Genomic DNA, 16,079 nt, shown 5'->3' with positions numbered 1-16,079 from the left:
AATATTTATGAATAAGAAATCCTTTGAAAGGCCTGTCGGACAATGAATGGCTATGGAAACTAGGTTTCTTAGCTGATGCTGTTCTCCATTTGAATGAAATGGATAAGAATATTCCAAGGGAGGGCAATATCATTTAGTAAACTTTACACACATGTTAAAGCTTTCAGACAGAAACTCATACTTTTTTAACACAAAGTCGGACAGAAAATTTTCTTAGACGCCATCTTCCAGTAGCTGAAAGACGAACATGGTTCACGTTTTCCACTTTTGTTTGCAATGGAATTTCTTAATGATGTGAAGAAAGAGTTCTCACCTAAGTTCTTAGACTTAGATGCTCGTTCCAAGGATATCCAAATTTTCGAGAACCCGTCTTCTTGTGAAAAGGAAAATTTTCAGGCAGCGCTGCAGATCGAAATCATTGATCTGCAACCTGATGCCACCGTGAATAACAGGTTTAAGGAAGTAAATCTTGTTCAGTTTTATACGTTTCTTCCAATTTCTTTAAAAGCTTTTAATTAAAGCAGAAATCAACAGACCTTCTTTATTGTTCTAGCTTTAATAGGAATGCGCTATTGAACAAAGTGGAATGAATGAAAACATAAAATTTATGTTTTTTTTAGTTCAGTAATGAGACTATTCAATTCTATATTTAGAAATATGAGGGCAGTCAAATGAAAACAAGATACATGGGAAAAATGTAAATAAACTGTGCATTATTTCAAAAGTAACCCCCATAACTATTAACACATTTATCCCACTGTGAGACAGGACGGTCAACGTCTTTATGGAAAAATGTTTGCGGTTGTCTACGCAACTTGATTTCACGCAGGCGTGCACCTCTTCTTTCGAAACAAATCGATGGCCTCGACTGTCTTTCTTCAGGGATCCAAAAATATGGAAATCGCTTGGTGAGATCGCGACGATGATGATGTTTGGTTAGTAGGGCGCTCAACAGCGCGGTCATCAGCGCCCGTACAAAGTACCAATTTTGATACAGTCCACTTCGTACACAATCCAGTCTAGCTAGCCACTTTCGCGAATGGTGATGATGATGATGAAATGCTGAGGACAGCACAAACAGCTAGTACGACTGTATGGAGGCTGTGTAAGGGCTTCCCAGAGAAATTTCTGCAGCGTACTCGAAACAATCTTGGTAACATGAGCGGCAACTACACTGCAGAAGTTTCGCTGGGAAGCCCTTACACAGCCTCCATAAAGTTCTCTCGTCTCCCCATGAAATTTCCATGTTTTTGGAGTCCTGAAGAAAGACATTCGTGGCCATCGATTTGTCTCGGAAGGAATGGTGCAAGCCTGCATAGAATATAGTTCCATAGGCAACCGCAAACATACAGTATGTGATCAAAAGTATCCGGACACCTGGCTGAAAATGACTTACAAGTTCATGGCGCCCTCCATCGGTAATGCTGGAATTAAATGTGGTGTTGGCCCACCCTTTGCCTTGATGACAGCTTCCACTCTCGCAGGCATACGTTCAGTTAGGCGCTTGAAGGTTTCTTGGGGAATGACAGCCCATTCTTCACGGAGTGCTGCACTGAGGAGAGGTATCGACGCCGGTCGGTGAGGCCTGGCACGAAGTCGCCGTTCCAAAACATCCCAAAAGTGTTCTATAGGATTCAGATCATGACTCTGTGCAGGCCAGTCCATTACAGGGATGTTATTGCCGTGTAACCACTCCGCCACAGGCCGTGCATTATGAACATGTGCTCCATCCTGTTGAAAGATGCAATCGCCATCCCCGAATTGTTCTTCAACAGTGGGAAGAAGAAGGTGCTTAAAACATTAATGTAGGCCTGTGCTGTGATAGTGCCACGCAAAACAACAAAGGGTGCAAGCCCCCTCCATGAAAAACACGACCACACCATAACACCACCGCCTCCGAATTTTACTGTTGGCGCTTCACACGCTGGCAGATGACGTTCACCGGGCATTCGCCATACGCACACCCTGCCATCGGATCGCCACATCGTGTACCGTGATTCGTCACTCCGCATAACGTTTTTCCACTGTTCAGTCGTCCAATGTTTACGCTCCTTACACCAAGCGAGGCGTCGTTTGCCATTTACCGGCGTGATGTGTGGCTTCCGAGCAGCCGCCCGACCATGAAATCCAAGTTTTCTCACCTACCGCCTAACTGTCATAGTACTTGCAGTGGTTACTGTTGCAGTTTGGAATTCCTGTGTGATGGTCTTGATAGATATCTGCCTGTTACACATTACAACCCCCTTCAACTGTCGGCGGTCTCTGTCAGTCTACAGGCGAAGTTGGCCTGTACGCTTTTGTGCTGTACGTCTCCCTTCACGTTTCCACTTCACTATCACATCGAAAACAGTGGGACTAGGGATGTTCAGGAGTGTGGAAATATCTCGTACAGACGTATGACACAAGTGACACCCAATAACCTGACCACGTTCGAAGTCCGTGAGTTGCGCGAAGCGTCCCATTCTGCTCTCTCACGGTGTCTAATGACTACTGAGGTCGCTGGTATGGAGTACCTGGCAGTAGGTGGCAGCACAATGCACCTAATATGAAAAAAGTACGTTTTTGGAGTGCTTTTGATCACATAGTGTATTTCAATGAAGGCGTTGACCGTCCTGTCTCAAAGGTGAGAAATGTATTAACATCTACGGTGATTACTTTTGAAATAATAAACAGCTTACTTACTTCTTTTTCATCGGCCTCGTTTTCATCTGACGGCCCATTATAATTTTATTTTCAATCGGAAAAGAGGTGACACAAATTCTGAAAAGTCTAATTTTGTGTTGACATATTAAACATAAGTCTCTGTAGCTGCGTAAATTGTATGTTTGATGTGAAGGAAACTCAGCAGTAAGTAGTTAATTTTATAAAAATTGCCATGAAAGTAGTTGAAAATTAATACACCCCGTCGAAATATTTATGTATACCATTGGAAGGAATAACACACACTTTGCGTGTGATATTAAAGGAAATGAAGAGGTCAGCCATGGTTCGACGGCTGACGAAAAAACCAATTTAAACTGACAGCCCTTCCTCTTAAACGGTGTTGGTTGAAAATACTTGTTTCAGCCCGTAAAGCACTCGATATTTTTTATTTATATCTATAAACATTGTAATAAATCTTCTATTATAGGGCGGATGACAATTATTAGCCGGCCGGGGTGGCCGAGCGGTTCTAGGCGCTACAGTCTGGAACAGCGCGACTGCTACGGTCGCGGGTTCGAATCCTTCCTCGGGCATGGATGTGTGTGATGTCCTTAGGTTAGTTAGGTTTAACTAGTTCTAAGTTCTAGGGGACTGATGACCTCAGAAGTTAAGTCCGATAGTGCTCAGAGCCATTTGAACCATTTTTTGACAATTATTAGGGGAAAGAGACACTTGTGAAAGTATGCGGTAACAGAAGCACAGACGTTCCAATAAACAATTGAGAGTTGAGGGGATGGAGAGGGGGGCTCAAACTAGCCGTTAATTAGATGATTGTGGAGTGTGGAACAAATATTAACTTCTTCCCCTCACAAAAGGTTCTAGGAGATAGACGAGTATCAAAGTTGGACTGAGCACGTAACTGCACTGTGTAAGAAGGTATCGGCATCTCTCGATGCGCTACAAAAATGTGAAAAACTCTTCCCTCTTGACCAGAAAAAGATACTTGTACAAACATTTCCAGTTACTGATCACAGTGATGTTAACCTGCAAGGACTTTCTCAGGAAAGCTCGCGGCGTCTGGAACCGGTTATGAACGCCAGTGTTCAATATGTCTGTGACGTTCGACTCTTTGATCACGTTTCACCATCAGATGCACAGGTGTCCTGGCTTATATGAAGATAAGCTTACAGATTTCCATACACTCTATTACTGGTTACCATCAGAGGAATATCTTTTCTGTTCCACATCATCGCTCAGCCACTTTCTCGAAGTCATTTTCAGTAGCAGGAACCCGACTCTGGAATAACGTATCTCATTGTATTAGAGAACTGAATAACACATCCAGTTTCAAAAGACAGTTAGTGATATATTTACAGAAGCAACAATAATGACTACTATTGTCCCTGTATGCACTCGTTGCCCCTTTACATCATTCTTTCCAATCAGATCTTTCTCATTTCCCAACGTTCTTAGCTGGTGCAGTCTCCTTAAATTTCCATTCTCCAAAACTTGCTATATCATAATGTATATATTTTGTACACTCTTAAATTATTTTTATTACTGTTATTATCTTTGAAAGCTGCAGTAGTAGAAGTTATGCCAATATTATATTTTTTAGATGTTAGTCGGTACTGTTCGTTCACATTGTCTCTAAAGATACTGAAATCATTTGTCATATTAAAACTACTGTTGTTTCTTAGGTAACTATGATGAAACAAAAACCATATGTGTGAAACCCTGTTCCAACGTAAGAGAGGGCCTCAAGGTCCTAAGCTACGTCATATAAATGTCCTAGTTAGTATAAATGTATTGGAAATACATCTTTTTCCACTAACTGGGCTGACATTTCACCCTTGTCGTACCTTGCTTTACGCAAATTTGTGGAATGTGGTACATGCATGATGGGGCACAGGCACGTTTTGCTGCTGATACAAGGCGACATCTAACGCTCCTATCCAAGATGGCTAGGTCGTGACCTCCAAGATCTCTTGACATCAATCCTCTGGACTTTCCTGTCTCCTGTCATCTCAGAGGTGGAGTGTGCAGTTCTCACGCTGATAATGTTGAAGAAATGGAGCAGCGGACTGTGCAATCTAGTCAACAATTACAAGACTATCGGAAGGTATTTCAAAGAATTGGTACTGACTGACTGCAGAGACGAGTGCAGTGTTCAAATGGTTCAAATGGCTCTGAGCACTATGGGACTTAACTTCTGAGGTCATCAGTCCCCTAGAACTTAGAACTACTTAAACCTAACTAACCTAAGGACATCACACACATCCATGCCCGAGGCAGGATTCGAACCTGCGACCGTAGCGGTCGCGCGGTTCCAGACTGTAGCGCCCAGAGTGCAGTGTTCCTTCCTTATATAAGGACGAGACGTGGAGCACCTCGTTCTACATGTAACTAAATTTCAACACGTAAATTGCAGAGACAGTATTGTATTATTGTTAAGGTAGGCCCTGGGTGATATTTTATCTCATTTAGATGAGTACTTAATCAAAAAGTTTATATTTCAAAAACATTTATGCTAACTAGGACAATATTTGATACTGACGCCAGTGGCGCCTCGCAACTACAGATTGGCAATTACAGGAGTGGACAAAAATGTGGGAACACAGCGAGAAATACATGCCTGAACATAAATGCAGATGCTAGCCACGCATGCAAGTCTTGCTGTTGTATTTGACGGTACGTGGGCCATATGATCAATACTTTGAAAGGGTCAGTCGTTGTCAGGAAAGTGTATTGTTTAGTTGTGAGTGCATTATGTCAGAGCTAAGTGAATTCGAACGTGGACGAACTGTTGGTGCTCATACGGTGGGTACTTCCGTAGCCAAGGTAGCCGAAGTATATTGTGATTCAACAGGCACCGTATCGAAGATTTATGCAAGGGCTATTAGGAAAGGAAGGTCCGATCAGGCGTGAAATGGAAACCGCAATGAAAATCCGACGAGGCTTTGCAGAGATGTGTTGGGCAGTGCCTCTAGTATGCTCATCGATCGCGTCACATCGCTCTTTTCAGTTCCGAGCGCACATTTCTCCCACCAAGTATGATGGCCTGGTGAGAGATTTCCCCTCAAGGCCCTAATCTGATTACGTCTTATATATGTTCTAATTCAAATGTATTGGTGCACTGCAGGCCACATAACACAACTGTCACGCGTTTCCTTCTTCATGACTCTGAAAGGGCACTGAAGATGCTCCTGCAGCGTTTTCTATGGGACATGTTTGATCACCCACAATACGGCCAGTAATTCGCAACCCCTTAGTCTCATCTCTGTTCACGTGAACCGTTGGCTATGACAACGAACTGTAGACCAGCGTAGAGAACTGGTGGAAAGCACAGGCGGCTTCCTTCTATGATGAGCGTATTGGAAAGGTGGTACAACGAATCACGAAAGTCTAAGTCGGAGCGGCGACTATGTAGAGAAGTGAAATGATAATTAAATCAAGACCCTAAGCTGCCGACAGGCGTTGATATACATCAACAGGGACAGTTGAAGATGTGTGCCCTAACCGGGACTCGAACCCGGGATCTCCTGCTTACATGGCAGACGCTCTATCCATCTGAGCCACCGAGGGCACAAAGGATAGTGCGACTGCAGGGATTTATCCCTTGCACGCTCCCCGTGAGACCCACATTCCCAACTTAATGTCCACACACTACATTCGTAGTGCCCCTGCCCATTACACTCATTACTCGCGGCAGGCAATCTTACCGAGACTCTTAAGAGTTCGGGCAATGCGTGTGCATCCGCACAGAAGAATGTCAATGGCCGGTTAGCCTTAACTATATGAAGATAAGTATCTGGAAGGTGTAGTTAATTGTTTTCACAGTCGTTTCCATTTCGCGACCGATCGGACCTTACTTTCCGAAGAGCCCTGGCCGCACCATACACGAGTAGAGAAAAATCAACACCCGCTACGTCACAAGGCAGACGAAATTGAGTGTCCAGTGTCCAGTGAGCGTGACAGTCTGTTATTGAAGAGAACTGTGGCGAAAAATAAGAGGAAGAGACACCTGCAAAAACAGCGTCAGAACTCAATGTCGCACTCGCGAACCGTGTCAGCACGAAAACAACACGGAGGGAACTCCAGACGCAGGACACTGCAAGGCGAGCTGTAATTCCGAAACCAAATCAGTGATGCCGAAACCATAAAACCTGGACTATGGAGCAATGGAAGAAAGTCATTTGGTCGGATGAGTCTTGCTCCACACTGTTCCCAACTTCCGGCCGAGTTTACGTCAGAAGAATAAAAAATGGCGGGGGTTCGATGATGATTTGGGCAGGCATATCGCGGTATTGCATGGGCCCTGTGGTTACTCTGAAAAGTCGGATTTACTGCCACGGATTATGTGACCATTTTGGATGGCAGGGTCCATCCCATAGTACAATAATTGTTCCCCAGTGGTTATGCCGTGTTATAGGACGATTTGGGCCCTTCACATACAGCTCGTATCGCTTCGTCCAGGACTGGTTTTGTGAGCATGAGGATGAATTACCGTATCTCCCCTAGCCACCACAGTCACGAGGTATCAATATTACTGACAAGGGAACCTCCCCATCGCAACCCCTTCAGATTCAGTTATAAGTTGGCACAGTGGATAGGCCTTGAAAAACGGAACACAGATCAATCGAGAAAACAGGAAGAAGTTGTGTGGAACTATGAAAAAAATAAGCAAAATATACAAACTGAGTAGTCCATGCGCACGATAAGCAACATATAGGAGAACGTGAGCTGAGGAGCGCCGTGGTCTCGTGGTTAGCGTGAGCGGCTGCGGAACGAGAGGTACGTGGTTCAAATCTTCCCTCGAGTGAAAAGTTTAATTTTTTATTTTCAGACAATTATTATCTGTCCGTCCGTTTTCATCACTTTTTTGGCAGTGATTATCACATCCACAAGAAAACCTAAATCGGGCAAGGTAGAAGAATCTTTTTACCCATTCGCCAAGTGTACAAGTTAGGTGGGTCGACAACATATTCCTGTCATGTGACGCACATGCCGTCACTAGTGTCGTATAGAATATATCAGACGTGTTTTCCTGTGGAGAAATCGGTTGACCTATGACCTTGCGATCAAATGTTTTCAGTTCCCATTGGAGAGCCACGTCCTTTCGTCTACTAATCGCACGGTTTTGGGGTGCGGTCGTAAAACACAGACACTAAACTTATTACAGTGAATAGAGACGTCAATGAACGAACGGACAGATCATAACTTTGCGAAGATAAAAAAAGTAAACTTTTCACTCGAGGGAGAACTTGAACCAAGAACCTCTCGTTCCGCAGCCGCTCACGCTAACCATGGGACCACGGCGCTCCTTAGCTCACACTGTCCTTGATGTTGCCTATCTTGCGCGTGGACTAATCAGTTTGTATATTTTGCTTATTTTTTTCACAGTTCCACACAACTTCTTCCTGTTTTATCGATTGATCTGTGTTCCGTTTTTCAAGGCCTATCCACTATGCCAACTTATAACTAAATCTGAGGGGGGTGCGATGGGGAGCTTCCCTTGTGAGCCTTTTTACTCTTCTTTGGAGGGCTGCGTGTGTCATTGCTATCCACCTCTTTACCTGAACTTGCCACTATTTTGCAGGAGGAATGGTAGAAGATTCCGTTGAAAAGCATACATTCCGAGACCACTGGAAGCTGTTTCTAATACTAACGGGTTTCATATATCGTGTTATTCCTGGTAACGTGTTGCGTTTTTGATGGCTCCATATTTTTTCCCACCACCTGTATCTTGCAAACGACTGGTTCGTGGATCCACGGTTACCGCAACGTTTTCTTCCATAACCATATACGTTTACCCGTCTGAGGTTTCGCTGCTAATTATGATACATCGAGTAAAATTTTGCATTGTGGCATCTCTGGCGACCCTCTCAGCTTGGCGCACAAAGCGGCCACTTGTGTCGATTGTGCCTTAAACCTGCCCGTCTAAACCTGCAGCTTTACTTCCGTGCTCGCCGGTCGCTGGGAACCGCGCCAAGTATGGATTGGGCTGCAGCTGTAGCACGCATAATACAAACGTTCATCTATCAGGGTCATTCAAAAGGAAACGACTCGGAGGCTGTAAAATGAAAGCGGCTGAAGGGGTCGTTTGCCGATGTCTACGGAAGAAGGTGTGGTCCCTACAACAGCACCGAGGCCCCAAACTCGTCCTAGTGCTGCAACATACACTGTATCAAAACATCTTGTTACTCTGTTGACCGCACTAGTAGGTTCGTTACGTGCATCACATTACGAACTCGGCGGATATTTTTCGTCGATTAGAGGGATTGCGTTTGAATCACTCTGATAGTTTAGAAACTTTTGATGTAATCACGCTTTCACTCCTGTTCTGATTCGTTACGGTTGAAGTCATGTTTGGTTTTGAATTAACAAACCTATTTCGACATGTGTTGCCTTTCACTTATTTTTTATTCAATGACCAGTATTGTGAACAGACTGCTGGAGTTGTGTTGTTGAGGTCATGTTTGGTTTTGAATTAACAAACCTATTTCGACATGTGTTGCCTTTCACTTATTTTTTATTCAATGACCAGTACTGTGAACAGACTGCTGGAGTTGTGTTGTCATTCATTATTGCCAGACTTTTTACGGAATATTTCGAGGAATGAGCCTTGGAGTCGCTGACACTGAAATCTTCGTGTTTTTTTCTGGAGCATATAAGATACTTTTGTTGTGTGGCCGCATGGAAGTGGGAATTTAAACGGCTGTTTAGAACAATACAATGCAATCCATCCAAATATTCGTTTCACGATGCAGGTAGAAAAGGATGGCAGCAATCCCTTCCTTAATGTGTTGTTCAGGAGGAAGGTTGATGGTAAGTTTGGACACGCCGTTTATAGGCATAGGTATTTATTGTTGTGTCTTGTGGTATTTAGGATCTGATAGTATATATTCTTGTTTTGTTCGTATTCAAGAGTAAAATTAACTTTCTGATGTAGGCTTCTGCAGCAATTTAGAATGCCCACTATATCTTTGGCACGCTCTTTGTTAAGCAGTAGTGCGACAGCAACATGCCTCCTATAAAGTAAATTTTTTTAGGCAAGGTTCTTGGATGCCAAACAGTTTTTGTTCCAAGTGATTTATGTTTGTATCAACTACGGTAGCAGATACACATGATCCCACTGCTGGGCCATCTCGCTGCTGATAAACGTTACCATGAAATGTACATCTACATCGATACCCCGCAAATCATACTTAAGTGCCTGCCACAGGGTTCGTCGAACCACCTTCACAGTAATTCTCTGTTATTCCAATGTCGAACAGTGCGCAGAAAAAAAAAACGAACATCTATGTCTCTCCGTGCGAGCTCTGATATCCCCTACTTTGTTATGATGATCGTTTCTCCCTATGCAGGTCGACGCCAATAAAATATTTTCGGATGCGGAGGAGTAAGCTGGTGATTTAAATATCGTGAGAGATACCGCCGCAAGGAAAAACGCCTTTGTTTTAATGATGAAATGGAAATGAGCGTTTGGCGTCATTGGCAGGGAGGCCCCTTACGGGGCAGGTCCGGCCGCCTTGGTGCAGGCCTTATTACATTCGACGCCACAATGGGCGACCTGCGCGGCGGTTGGGGACGAAATGATGATGAAGCCAGCACAACACTCAGCCCCGGAGCGGAGAAAATCCCCGGCCCAGCCAGGAATCGAACCCGGGCCCGTAGGACGCCAATCCGTCACGCTGACCACTCAGCTATCGGGGCGGACTGTTTTAATGATATCCACCCCAAATCCTGTATCATTTCAGTGCCATTCTTTCCCCTATTTCGCGATAATACAAGACGTGCTGTCCTTCTTTGGACTTTATCAATGTACTCCGTTAATCGTATCTGGTAACGATCCCATACAGCATAGCAGTACTCTAAAAGAGGGCGAACAAGCGTAGTGTAAGCAGTCTCTTTAGTAGATCTGTTACATTTTCTAAGTGTCCTGTGTGGTGTCACCGCCAGACGCCATCCTTGCTAGGTGGTAGCTTTAAATCGGCCGCGGTCCATTAGTACATGTCGGACCCGCGTGTCGCCACTGTCAGTAATTGCAGACCGAGCGCCACCACACGGCAGGTCTTGAGAGACGTACTAGCACTCGCCCCAGTTGTACGGACGACTTTGCTAGCGACTACACTGACGAAGCCTTTCTCTCATTTGCCGAGAGACAGTTAGAATAGCCTTCAGCTAAGTCCATGGCTACGACATAGCAAGGCGCCATTAACCATTTCTAGAGAGAGTCTCACTTGTATCATCAAGAATGCTGTATACAAATGATGAATTAAAGTTAAGTATTCCAGCAGCTACGTACTCTTCTTTATAGCATTCATTACGTATCCTGTTTCAGACCTAACGCCAGCCGGCGTGAGTAGACGCGTGCATTTCGGCCTCCTCTCTAAATTCGTGTGCGTTGTGTTGGCTAATCTGCCGACACAACATCCTGTCAATAAAACGCAGTAACTCAGCATTCGCTGTAGAAATTACATGAAACCACAATCTCTGTTTTCAATCATAGTTTTACAGTCCAGTTGCACAGGATAGAATAAAATTAGTCGATTAAATTAGTAATGTTCTTTTATTTATTGCCGGTGTCTTCGAGAAGTTGTATCTTCTGTTCTATCAAGAAAGATGAGATACTTATTCTCCAGCCTAAAGTTTCATCAGTAATTGTCCAATAAAAACCGATCATTATAATCTACATTTAATACGTCCGCCCCGATAGCTGAGTGGTCAGCGCGGCCGTCTGTCACGCCAAGGGGTCCGGGTTCGATTCCCGGCTGGGTGGGAGATTTTCTCCGCTCAGGGACTGGGTGTTGTACTATCCTCATTCTTATTTCATCATCATCAGTGGAAGGCAACGGGCAGCCACCTCTGGAATCCCTTCCCTAGACGCTCATGTGGTGGACCTCTCTGACGAGGCTTCCCCCATGACAAGACCTGCCGTAAGGCAGAACACGAAGATTTTTTACATTTAATACTGTCGCAAGCAGCGCTGCATGCTGTGTGACGTAGCAGATAATTTCTCTGGCTGGCGAGCTGTGGGTGGCCAGTTCAAACCCGACCACTCCTAATTATTTGTCATTTAATATTTATCAGGCAGTTTGTCGAACTTTCTTGTGTTAGTAATGTTTGTATATTCTGGACGTTTCGATATTTGTATAAATAACTGCATTTTCTTTACAGGAGTTCAGTTCTGTTCTGGCTATACGTTGATGTTCGTAATAAACACGGTTTTAGTGCTAAGTGTTGCACTTCATTGAGGACCTTGCTTTCGAATTTGGACTTAAGTGGGGTTACAACGTGAAAATATAAAAGAACAGTCAGTGGCCTCGGTTTAGTAGAACGAGAGAATTCTTATTTCTTACACAGATAATAAAAATGAGTGTGTTCTCTTTTTCTTGCTAGTTTTCCAGTTTTCCCGAATTTGTTAATCTTTTAGACATAAACAAACTTCGAAACTTCCACGAGCCAATCTTCACAGTAGACTATAGGGATATTATGAAGAGAAAATTGTAGTAATAACGGCTTGCACAGAGGCGTGTAAGCTGTTATCGTTGCCACAGCTGCACCCATAAATGGAACGGAATCACATATAGTACAAACGAAGTACAATCTTATACTCGGCAAGCTACAGCCGTAGATCTAGAGGTAGATTCCAGTCACCCATCTCCGCGATGATACTTCACGCACTTATAAGGACTAGGAACAGAAATAAAGGAGAACCGGTATCGAATGACACTTAGGGTATCCGTCACTGAATACGTTGCAAAAAAAAAAAAAAAAAAAAAAAAACACCTATTCGATTCCTCAGCACGTACCATAGACTACTATGCAGTTTACTAGATGTCTATCACAGAAAATTAACAACAATTTTCCAGCGAAACTGGTTTATCACGACCTCCAATTAATTTCGATCTTCTTCACAACATTTAAAAGTTTTATCCACTGAACTGTACCAAAAGCTTTTGCAAAGTCAACAAAATACATACACACTTCCCTATATTTTTCCAGGTATCTTTCCCCAGTTATCAGTAACCGCATCTCTTATACACTGATGGGTCAAAACATTATGACCATCGGTTTAATAGCTTGTTCATTCGCCTTTCGAACGAAATACATAATTGATTCTGCGTATCAGGGATCCGAGAGTTTGTTGGTAGGTTTGTGGAGGTATGTGACATTAGATGTCTACGCACAGGTCATGCAATTCGCGTAATTAACGGGCCACTGATCTGCGTATGCGGTGATGGCGCTCGATAGCGACCGAGATGAGTTCCACAGGATTTACATGAGGTGAATTCGGTCGCCGAGACATTAACGTGAGTTTACTATAATGCTCCTGAAACCACTGTAGCACGGTTCTGATGCCGAGATGCGGACAACTATACTGCTGAAAGATGACATCGCCATCGGAGAAGATATCAAGCATGAAGGTTCAAATGGCTCTGAGCACTATGGGACTTAACTTCTGAGGTCATCAGTCCCCTAGAACTTAGAACTACTTAAACCTAACTAACCTAAGGACATCACGCACATCCATGCCCGAGGCAGGATTCGAACCTGCGACCGTAGCGGTCACGCGGTTACAGACTGTAGCGCCTAGAACCCCTCGGTCACCCCGGCCGGCCAAGCATGAAGGGATGCAGATGGTTCGCAGCTGTCAGCGTGTCTTCGACTACTACTACCACAGTTCCCACGCAAGCGTAGGAGAATGCCTCCCATACGATAATACTGCTCTCACCAGCCTTTGTCCGTGGCGCACTGCATGTTTCGACCCGCCGTACACATCGATAACGGCGTTTGTGGAGACGACTATCGACCTAGTGTAGCAGAATGTGGTACACCCGAAGAGGCAACTCGTTCCCACTGATCGACAGTCGAATCGCGATGGTCCCGTGCCGGCTACAATAGTAATTGACGATGTCGTCGGATCAACATCTGAACACGTAGGGGTGGTCTGCTGCGGAACTCCATGTTCAACAATTTACGGTGGACGTGTGCTACGAAACACTTGTGCGTGTACCACCATTGCACTCTTTCGACAGAGATGCCACAGGTCACCAGCTATCATAATTTATAGAACAGACTGGCCTCCGAACCGCACGTTCTGTGAAGAGTCGTGGACGTTCAACCATTTAGCGTCTAATGGTTGTTTCACTGTCCTTCCACCTCTTTACTATCGTAGATGCTGACGACAGTAGCAGGTGAACATTCGACCAACTTCACCGATTTCGAGATACTCGTTCATAGGCTCTGCGTAATAATAATCTGTCCTTTGTCAGAGTCGCTTATCGCAATGGATTTTCCCATTTTCAGACCATATTTTCGCTAGGGTGATTCCGCGCCCGTGTCTGCTGCTCTTACATACTTTTCTTATCATGTCATGTGCCCGCAACGCCACCAGGTGGCATCCAACTTCGCCTACTCTGTTTAATATTTATTTAGACGATTTAATTCAAAAACGCTTCCAGCAAAAGAGTGGTGCAAAATAGAAGGAATGATAATCAAATGTATAAGACTTGCTAATGATATGGAGTACTAAGTGGAAGTGAAAATATAGATTTTAATATGTTAAAAGAACTGAACCTCAGCAGTGAGGAATATGGAATGAAGATAAAAGTGAAGGAAACTAAGGTAATAATTTATGCAGGGTAATCAACGACGATAAAAGCTAAAATTAGTGATGAGTTAGTGGAACAGGGTAATATCTTCCGGCACCTAGGATGCAGAATAATTAGTAATATGGAATGTAACCAAGAACTAAAAAAAGGATAGCAACTGCAAAAGAAATGTTTTACTGAAGGAGGAATATTTTCTGTGGTTCATTACGGAAAAGATTGGTGAAATCTATTGTATCGAGTGTTGCCCTGTACAATAAATAAATATGGACACGCCGGATAAAAAAAGAGGATAAATGCTTAGAGGCTTTTTAGAGGTGGATATGGAGAAGAATGGAACGTATGAAACGGACAGATGAAATAGGAATGAGTCTGTGTTAGAAAAGGTGAACAAGAAAATACAAAGACTCGAAACAGTTAAAAATTAACCAAACTAAACGTCTCCCGCACAGGTCATCATGGAGGCCCAAAGGTACCGACTGGCCGCCGTGTTATCCTCAGACCACAGACGTCACTAGATGCGGATATGGAGGGGCATGTGGTCAGCACACCGCTCTCCGGGCCGTATGTCAGTTTCCAAGACCGGATCCGCTACTTCTCAATGAAGTATCTCCTCAGTTTGCCTCACAAGGGCTGAGTGCACCCCGCTTGCCAACAGCGCTTGGTATACCGGATGGTCACCCATCCAAGTGCTGGCCCAACCCGACAGCGCTTAGATTCGGTGATCTGACAGGAACCGGTGTTACCACTGCGGCAAGGCCGTTGGCCGAAACAATTAAGAGGAGAGAAAAAAGTTGGTTGGGACACTTGAGAAAAACAGCTGCATAATAGATGATGCTCTAGACTCGGAAGAGGACTAGAGGAAGAAAAAGATACCAGTTAACTCTTGGCAGCAAGATAAATGCATTATACGCAGCTACGAAAATACTGAACTTGCCATGTTAGACCACCCCAATGTAGAGAATATATCACAATCACCATCATTTCCAACAGGAAATTTCATTCGACTCACCATTACACGTTTCTGACAGTCAAAGAAGGGAGGAAGTTTGCGGTTTAACGTCCCTTCGCCGACGGGGCACGCTCTCGGATTGGAGAACAGTGTGGCAGGAAATTCACCGAGTCATGTATCGAGCAACTATCCCGACATTCGGTTTAATACATTTAGAGAAAGCCCGGAAAACCTAAATCGGGATGAAGTTAACTCCTCCCAGTGCCCAGTGAAGGTCGTACGCGAAACTTCACTTGGATGGGTACATGAAAAGGTAAAGGGTCCACAACGCTTCTGGATCAGCACTTTTGTATATCATACACCTGTGGTAGACCGTTGAAAAACTTTTAATTCTCTAACGGGAAAAACAACTCCTATTTTTAACCCAATGGATCGGCTGAATCAGCTCACACCCACGTCTTAGCGCCTTTACGGTGACTGACTCGAATACATTAAGAGCATCGCTTCTGATCTCACTATTCACAGTTCTAACCAGTTGTGTCTTTTGTTTAATCTTCCGCCCACGCTTAGTCCGCCAGATTATGAAATTTGTATTGTCCTTTCCGCTCATTAAAAGTTAAGCACTAAGTTGTGTGTACCTTCGCAAACAAGTTGACGTCCGCAAGGTTAAAGTTACGGTGTATTACTGGCTATCCATTTGCCGCTGGTATTGTAGCAGTACGCTGGCACGTGTCGCCTGCACAAACTACATTAATTAATGCAGGCAGAATTTCCATCGCACGGTGTACAACTCGCGGGGAGCTGGCTAAACGCGACCTCACTCATTAACTAGGTACTAAATTAACTTTGCGGCGAGCTAGCTGTGGCTA

General features: G+C 44.2%; 1 protein-coding gene, 1 non-coding gene and 1 pseudogene across 2 annotated transcripts in view; all 3 read right to left on the bottom strand.

The window, feature by feature from the left end:
• Positions 1–16,079, bottom strand: part of LOC126184369 (stAR-related lipid transfer protein 13) — a 681,898-nt gene that overhangs the window by 625,995 nt on the left and 39,824 nt on the right. The window lies entirely within an intron of this gene.
• On the bottom strand, positions 6,155–6,229 carry Trnat-ugu (transfer RNA threonine (anticodon UGU)). Its single transcript has one exon. It is a non-coding gene; the product is annotated as a tRNA-Thr (tRNA).
• On the bottom strand, positions 14,908–15,025 carry LOC126185783 (5S ribosomal RNA; annotated as a pseudogene).

This window comes from Schistocerca cancellata, chromosome 4, assembly GCF_023864275.1.
Source record: "Schistocerca cancellata isolate TAMUIC-IGC-003103 chromosome 4, iqSchCanc2.1, whole genome shotgun sequence".
Classification (NCBI taxonomy): Eukaryota; Metazoa; Arthropoda; class Insecta; order Orthoptera; family Acrididae; genus Schistocerca; species Schistocerca cancellata.
Note: the sequence above shows the minus strand (reverse complement) of the source record. Positions and strands in the feature narration are given on the sequence as shown.